We start from the raw sequence: 8,785 nt of genomic DNA on the forward strand, positions 1-8,785 counted from the left end.
TTTATCCTACTATCGGACTCGCACAGTCGCACAAGTACATTATTATTTCATTATTATGTAGTATTAGTATAATTGAGATGCTTCCCTATTTCTAAATAATCGCAATCCTTATTTTATTAATCTACTTTAAATACTTTTATCTTTTTTTTTTTTGACATTCCAAACCCCAACAAATATATTAAGAAGAGAATCAAATTACATCGAGGGCAACAACACTACTAACGCAGGGTGGGACTTCTTCAATCCAAACCCGCATTTCACTAAAAGATCTACTAAGATTAGCAAGCTTATGGGCTACAATATTGCCTTTCCTACCAACATGGCTATAAGCTAAAGAGGAGCAGCGATTAGCAAGCTTGCGAATGTCTTCAATAATAGTACCAACAGCAGACGCGAGCCTAAAACCCTTCACGAGCTTAAAGTAGAGGCTTTGACAGTCCACTTCCAAAATCAGATTACGGAGGCCAGCATCAAGAGCAATTGAAATAGCGTGCCTAGCAGCCATTGCTTCCGCAATTTCAACCTCGAAAGAACCCACCATTGAGCAGCACGTCGCAACCATCACATCCCCAAACTTTTATCAATACCTATTCTATTCCTTCTTTTACATGAAATCTAGACATTTTTAACAGTTTTAGACAATATTCTAGATTCATTCTTGTACATAAAAAGACAATTAAAAAAAATAATAAAAATTTAGAAGATTCTTATTTGATTTGTCTAAATAATGAGTTTTAGAATATTAAATTATCATAATTATTAATAAATTTAGAAGATTCTAATTTGATTTGTTTCACCAATTAGTTTTAGAGTATTCAATTATTATAATTTTAACCCAACTTTACCAACTTATTTATTAACATCCAACAGCCAAACAACCACAGTGAGGGATAGCTCAAGTGGTTAGAGCTCCCCTCCCGATTCCAAGAGATCTTGGGATTGATTCTCATCACCCGCCCTTGTGGCTCTTTAAACAACCAACATAAAAAACCAATATACAAACAGATCGATGATCAGACTACCTAACGAAGGTAGTATTACTTTATATAGAATTTTGTTTTGTGCATCATAGCAATCATTTACATAAACGCTTTAAAACAATTATGATATATGATTTTATGTACAAGTATTATAAACCACAAACAAATATGAACAACAGAACAATGTTTAAACTACTCCCTCCGTTTTAATATACTTACTCCATTTCTCTATGAAAGCATTCCCAACAATGAGCAAAAATTGGTTTCCTCATTCTCTCTCTATCCACTTTCTCTCTCTTCCAACCCATGAGCATTTTTGTGATCATATTTTTATCCTACCAATGATTAAAAAAAAATAAAAAAATAAAAAAATTTCTTCCCCATTCTCTCTCTAGTAGATCTTCTCACTTACTTTTACTAATACCCTCTTATATTTCTATCTAATATATTATTTTTAATTCTTTTTTTTTACTTGCATTGTGAACCCCACATGATTACTATTCATCTTAAAAAATGCTCATCCTATGAGCAATTTTCATTTTGCTCATGCGCATTTTTACTTTTGCTTATTGGTGTAAGTCATTTTTGTTTTAATTTCATCCAAAGTTTTGCTCATGAGCATTTTTTTCTCATTGTTGGGAATGCTCTGAGGGTGTTTTAGGAAAAATTAGAGAAAGTAATAAATACAGCGATAGTGGAGTAAGTGAAAGGTATCTTGGAGGAGAGAGAATCTAAAAGTAATCAAATTGAATCTCAGTAGTTAAGGGAAATAATGAATTAAATATTATAAAACGTTTCCAATTAAGAAAATAGAACAAGTATTTTTAAAAACGGTCGCAAAAGAAAAGTGGAGTACGTATTTGAAAACAAATGGAGTATTTTAGAACGGAAGTACCCATCAATTGTTGTGTTTGAAGTATATAGCTAGTTAAGCCTCAATTTATGTATAGCCCCATCCCTAGCAAGTCTTATTGGTTTCGATAAGTAAATAGCTATCTCACATGTGCACATATTCAGGTGGGATTTAATTCAATACAAAGGACAACTACTGGAGGAAATGCCAATAGATTTGGCATATGATTTGGGCATGAAAACATGGGCAAAATGGATTGAAGAAAACGTCGACCCCAAGAAAACAAGTGTATTCTTTAGGAGCATTTCAGCAGTACACGATGGAAAGAATTGGTGCTACAACTTAACTGCACCTATCAAGGATAATGAAGCCTATAAATCCTCCTTTCCGAAAACACTAATCAATATTATCGAAAATACGATCAAATCAATGAATATAACACAAGTGAAGTACTTGAACATCACCAAGCTTACGGAGCATAGAGTTGATTCACATCCATCCGTGTATAGGAGCAGCTGGAAATGGAAGGTTTATACCACCAAATATAAGAGGCTTCTTCCATCCTTTGCCGATTGTAGTCATTGGTGCCTTCCTGGATTACCCGATACTTGGAATCGATTGCTTTATGCTTCTCTTTTTTTTTATACTTCAAAGAACACGTCAAGCTAGTAACATATTTTCTTTCACTGTCATTGTTTAATTGGCCTATCACCCCCTCAATGTGTGACATTATGTCAAACATTGATATGTCACGCATTGAGGGGGTGATAGGCCAATTAAGCATGATATGTACTAGCTTAGATTGAAAAATCTGTATAAATCCACTTTTTGTTACAACCTTAGACAGATTTTTTTTTTTTTTTTTCTTTTTATTCATTATGTATCAAAACAAATCTAAATGAAAGTGTTGGTGTCAATTTCTCAAAGTTGATGCACACCAGTAGAAATTTGCATGATGATTATTAAACTTAGAATTTAGTTATCATTATTTACATTTTGTGATATGGTGGTTGTGATATCCCTTGTATACGTTGTCAACGAACTTATGCAGTGGTGTCAGATGTAAAGATTTGTTGACTTAATGATCTACACATATATAGTTGTCCATAAATTTTGCTTGTTTAGAGACAATCTTTTCCAAAACTACGATGTCACCAGAAACTGATGGAGTACGAGTAAGTTATTAGGATCTTGTTACTTACATAATCACTCAATTTTGACTGGTCATTATTAAGAAAGGGCAGCAAGTGAGGGATATATATATAGGATTCAAGTCTTAGATTTATGATTTGTGACTATTAGGCATTTTTTTAAATTTTTTTTATAATATTAAGGGCCTATTCACTTCACAGCTTAATTTCAGTTTAATTCAATTCAGTTTAGTTTAGTTCAGCTTCACTCATTTTATTTCAGTTCAGCTCCTAATTTCCTTCTCTCATAATAATATATTCATTTCAGCTCATTTCAATTCAATTTAGTTCAATTCAGCTGCAATCAGTTTAGTTAAGCTCTAATCAGTTCACTTCACCTTAGATCAATTCGAAAATGTGAACAGGTCCTAAATCTATTATCATGCATTACCATCAATAGCAACTTTTTGGTGCAGCAGGCCACACCATGCAGTAGGGGTTACCCGAGGTTTTTATTATTATTATTATTATTATTATTATTATTATTATTATTATTATTATTATTATTATTATTATTATTATTATTATTATTATTATTATTATTATTATCATCTCAAAAACAAAAGTCATACAACCTACAATAAATTAGTGGGACGCCGAGATATAGCCTGGGCCCCCACTCCTCTAGCTATTGCAAATCCTACCCTAGTGAAGATATGAGCTGCAGCACGAGCCCCAATGTCTTGCGTCGTCGAGAACCTCTGAATCCGCTTCATTAACTGTAGACATCCATTTGTGTCTCCCCAAAACCAAACCCAGTGATGAGTACCTTTCACGTCGAATCATAATCGAATGAAATGAAAGTGTGGAAAGTCCGGTGTTGCGGATAGTTTTTATTTCTTTTCTCTTCTCTCTGTTTTCGAAAACCCACTCTATTTTATGAAAACGTCCATTCCAGTTTAGTTTGGTCAATGATAAGGGTCAAATAATGGTATAGTTGGATGGGGCTTGCAAAGACCTTTCCAAGGATATATTATAAGCCCAATTCTGATGAATATTGAGGAAGTTATGGCCAATTTACTAAACTCGGCCCGCTTTGAGCTTTAAGTACGGCCTAATGATCTAGGGGAGGGCCTAATATAATTTATCATTCCTAATGCAATTAGGAATGGTTTTAGTCTTCTAGAACATTCTAGAAGGTTCTTATCATTCCTAGTTCAATTAGGACTCTTCAGAGTTTTAATCAAGATCAAATAGCATTTTCGATGGAATTATATTATTTTATCTTCCAGTACAGGAAATTTATCGGATTTTCGAAAACGCGTGGAAAACCGGTTTGGCGTCCAACCCCAGGCCTTGGCGCCTGGAACCGGGCTTGGCGCCAGACGCTAGCCATTGGCGCCTAGCACTAGCCACTGGTGTTGGCGCCAACTAGCCAGGGCTGGCGCCAATGTGTTTTTGCGATCTCCAGACTCTGTTTTGTTAAATTATCTTTTTTGGATGATTTTCTATATAAATATCGTATCAAAAACTCCGTTTTCATCCATCATCTACATTTATCATTCACCAATTCTCTTTATTCTTAAGTTTTAATCAACTCTCTTCATTCACCAATTATCAATATTCATTCATCAAATTAGCATTCATCTACAGTTAAATAATCCTTTTCACTCATCTCTTTTCATCAACTTTCTTCTTCATTCATTCTTTCTTTTCTAAACTTTGCTTTTTAACACAAAATTCCGCATTCACAAGATCTAGAAACACCTAGCCATATTCGAAGTTGCCTTCGCCCTAGACGCGAAAGGTTTTAATTTTTGAGGGTTTAGTCTCAAATCTCTATTTAAATTATTTAATTTAATTGTTTTGATTATTATTTTCCTTGAAGTTACTAACGCGTGTATTTTGTTATGAGAAAGAGGTACGAGCATCCAAGTAGGTACTTTAATTGATTAATTGATTTATGATGTAGATATCATGTTTATATTGTTATTATGATATTACTAGTATCATGTCTAGGATAATTTTAATATTAAATATGATTGCTATGATGCCTTTTATTCTCTTCCTAATATTTATGATTGCTAGTATCATGTTAGGGTTAAAGGTTTGATTTTTATTGTTTAGTGACATGCTAGGGTTTGTTATTAATCTTGTTAGTATCATGCCTAGGATCTTGCTATGCTTTAACATTATTATTATTATTATTATTAATTATGATTGATATTATTATTCATGTTTATTCCAATGATTGATTATTTATTATGATGATTAACATGATTATTATTATTCTTCATGATTATTTTTATGTTGCTTGCTTATTATTTATTGCTTGATCACCTTTTATTGCATGTTTAAAGGGAATTGGTACTTGTAATCGCGTTTAATAAGATATTAATAATCTTGTTAGGGTTAATTGTGATTATAATTCAAGTGATCGCCAATAATAGTTTACTTGTGCATTATATTCAACCAACATAGATTAAACAGGTTTAGGGTTAATTCTATTGATTGTATGTTAGTCAGAAAGCGCACATGAATACGAGCAGAATAAAGTAGAGGCCTATTATTAGGGCAGATTCAATCTCTTTTAGGTTGGATTTGTACCATCATCCCCGGACCCTTATTTGGTTCATGACCTTATGGAGTTGACGATCTCTTGGATCATTAAGGGGTGTAACCTTCACCTCGTGAACGGTTTACAAGTTCCTTAAAAACTTGTATGGCGACTCTTTTGCTCTATCTTCTTCCCTTTTGGACGCCACCTTACTTTAGTGTATGATCATAGTGGGGTTCGAGCTAGTGGGATTTTAAAGGCTTGAAACTATTCCCTACATTAACGCAACAGCCTCTTTCTCTAATTCCCCAAGCGAAGAAAAGGAGAAGGGAATGAAACCATATCCAATCGCCTGACATCGAGCTTCATACTTAACCCGCTTCCGATGAGCTGCATCAGCCACAACCTGCCCAAGAATGAAGTTAGACAGCCCTGACTGTGTCAAAGGAGAAGACCCTGTCAAATCAACACAGACATCGCGACCACGATCCCATGAATAAAGTAACACATCCGCGGGTATGAGGGCCTCGTCGTTCCCTCCGGACAACCCAATGTCAACCTCTTTTCTCGCTGAAATCCCAAAACAATAGCAAACATCAACAAGGGTATCCCGAACAACATTATGCCGATGTTTAATACCCACAATACCAACACAAGACACCGCGTGATCACCGAAAATATCTCCAGCAAAAACCCTCGAACAAGCAGAGCACAACGTCGAGATAGAGAACAATGGAACACCCAACTGATAGGACAACACACAGCGATAAGTCTTGGCGTTCATCGTCTTACCCAACCCTGAAATAGGAACCGCCCGAAGCCAAGCAGAGGTGTGATCACCCTACTGTGATTTCCACAATGCTGATTGTCGAGGAGTTAAAGAATAAGCAGATTCATCATTATCATCATTATTATTATTATTATTATTATTATTATTATTATTATTATTATTATTATTATTATTATTATTATTATTATTATTATTATTATTATTATTATTATTATTATTATTATTTATTATTATTATTATTATTATTATTATTATTATGGGTTACCCGAGTTTTTTTGTAACCCGAGTTTTTTTTGTCAGGGGTTACTCGACTTACTCGTTCAGGATTTACTTGAGGGCCTCGAATGATTCACTCGGTCAAAGTAAGGTTACTCGAGGGGTTATTCGGTCATGGGTTACTCGAGTTACTCGATCAAAAGTTACTCGAGTTACTTGGTTATGAGATACTCAGTCATGGGTTACTCGACTTACTCCATCAGGGGTTACTCGAGTTAATCAATCAGGAATTATTTAAGGAGTTCGGTCAGGGGTTACTCGATTAATTAGGTTAGGGTTTGCATAAGGAGTTCGGTTAGGGATTATTCGGTAAGGGGATTACTTGAGGGATCGGTCAGGGGTTACTTGATGGGTTACCCAGTCAGGAGCCACTTTAGGGGTTACTCGGTCAGGGGTTACTGGAGAGATTTGATCATGGATTACTCGAGGGGATACTCGGTCAAGGGTTGCTTGAGGGGTTACTTGGTCAGGATTAACTCAAGTAACCCTTCACCGAGTAACTCGAGTAACCTCGGCACTGAAAAACTCGAGTAACCCCGACTGAGAAACTCGAGTAGCCCCTGACCGAGAAACTCGAGTTGCTAGGAGAAACTCGTGTAATATCAGCAACTCGGGTAACCCGCCAACTTGAGTAACTCTTGACCAAGAAACTCGAGTAACCCTAAAAACTCAAGTAACCCCTGATCGAGAAACTCAAGAAACCTCTGCCTCACAGTACAACAGGCCGTATACAAAATTTTTTAATCAATTAATGAGTGTCTCTTGTATATATATGGTTGCTGATTCCTAGTGTTGATACACAATAGTTGTAGCCTAATATTTTTGTGCTGGTATGTTAAATACACTTGAAATGTTGTCATAAGGTTTAACGATTTGGAAAATTTAAAAACTTTGAAGAATTTGCATGTATGGTCCAATTTCTCAATATATTGGGAACTAATGAGCACTAGAAGTGTTAGATTTGGGCGATTATACTTTTTCGGGAGTCCATAAGCTTTTCTATAGTTTTGGGTAAACTGGGTATGACCCATTTCAACCTGACCCTAATGATGTACAGTCCGAGTTTAGACATAGGTGTGTTGTGGTTCATTTTTTAAGCACAACTTATTTCGGCTCAGCCCACTTTGATCCATTTAATTTGGTCTAATCCGCATAACCCGGTGATACAACTCATACAAGTATACAACACAATAACCCACCCAAAAACTCTCAATAAACCCAAATCACATGAATCACTTTGCACGCCCAAGATTTTAATTAGGTAGCATAATTGAGGGAAATTTGAACATATTATGACTGACTATTGATAAGGGAATGGATCCCAACATTGAGGGAAATTTAAGTGATGAGGTCCTAGGATATTGCATTGAGTTTTTGGAAATTTCATCAAATGCCCTAAGTTATTTTTTTTATTCACCATATACCTATGAAAATTTTCAAATTCATCATATACTCATGACTTTCACAAAAATGTCATCAAATACCCAAATGACTAACGGATGTCAACTACGTTAGTCATTAAGGATAATTATGCTACATGGCATGTTTTAATTGGTACATTTTTTGTTATTATTTTATTTAACAAAAAATTAAGAAAAATAAAACTAAAAAAAAAACCCAGCCGCTTTCCCACAGCACCAGCACCCCCATGGCAGCCCAGACCTTTGCCCCCACCCCCATCGGTAACTAACCCACCCACCGCTTGTCCCAACAATCGCGCGTCGGCGCGAAATCCGCTCCTGAACCGCTGCGCCGGCGCAGAATCCTCCCCTAATCCCCAGACACCGGTGTCCCTTCCCTTGAGCCTCCTTGTCCACGCACCTAATAACCCCTCTTTTCCTCGAAAAAACCCTCCCCGCCTTGGGCGCAGAAGAACAAAAATCACCCCTCCCCCTACCATCTCCAACCCCTAACCACCACACCGAAACCCTAAAATCCAAATCTAGGAACTCGATTTAGGGTTTTTAGGGTTTCCATGTGGTGGTTTCAACTAAGGTGGGACGCGGCGTCGTGGGGTTGGGGGTTTGGGTTGCTGATGAAGTAGTTTCAACGTGGTGGCCTGGGTTTCGACGACGATGGAAAGGTGGAAAACAATTTACGATTCAAGCAAAGGTAGGGTGGCAGAGGGTATAGTGGTTTAGTGTAAACAGCAGGCGCCGGCGCGGGGTTGGTGGGAGGGTGGCGCTAGTGGGAGTTGGG

General features: G+C 36.3%; 1 pseudogene; it reads left to right on the forward strand.

Moving 5' to 3' along the window:
- The window catches only part of LOC110719134, a 37,375-nt pseudogene extending 34,826 nt beyond the window's left edge, over positions 1–2,549 (forward strand).
- The last annotated feature ends 6,236 nt before the right edge of the window (positions 2,550–8,785 follow it).

Source organism: Chenopodium quinoa, unplaced genomic scaffold (assembly GCF_001683475.1).
Source record: "Chenopodium quinoa cultivar QQ74 unplaced genomic scaffold, ASM168347v1, whole genome shotgun sequence".
Classification (NCBI taxonomy): Eukaryota; Viridiplantae; Streptophyta; class Magnoliopsida; order Caryophyllales; family Amaranthaceae; genus Chenopodium; species Chenopodium quinoa.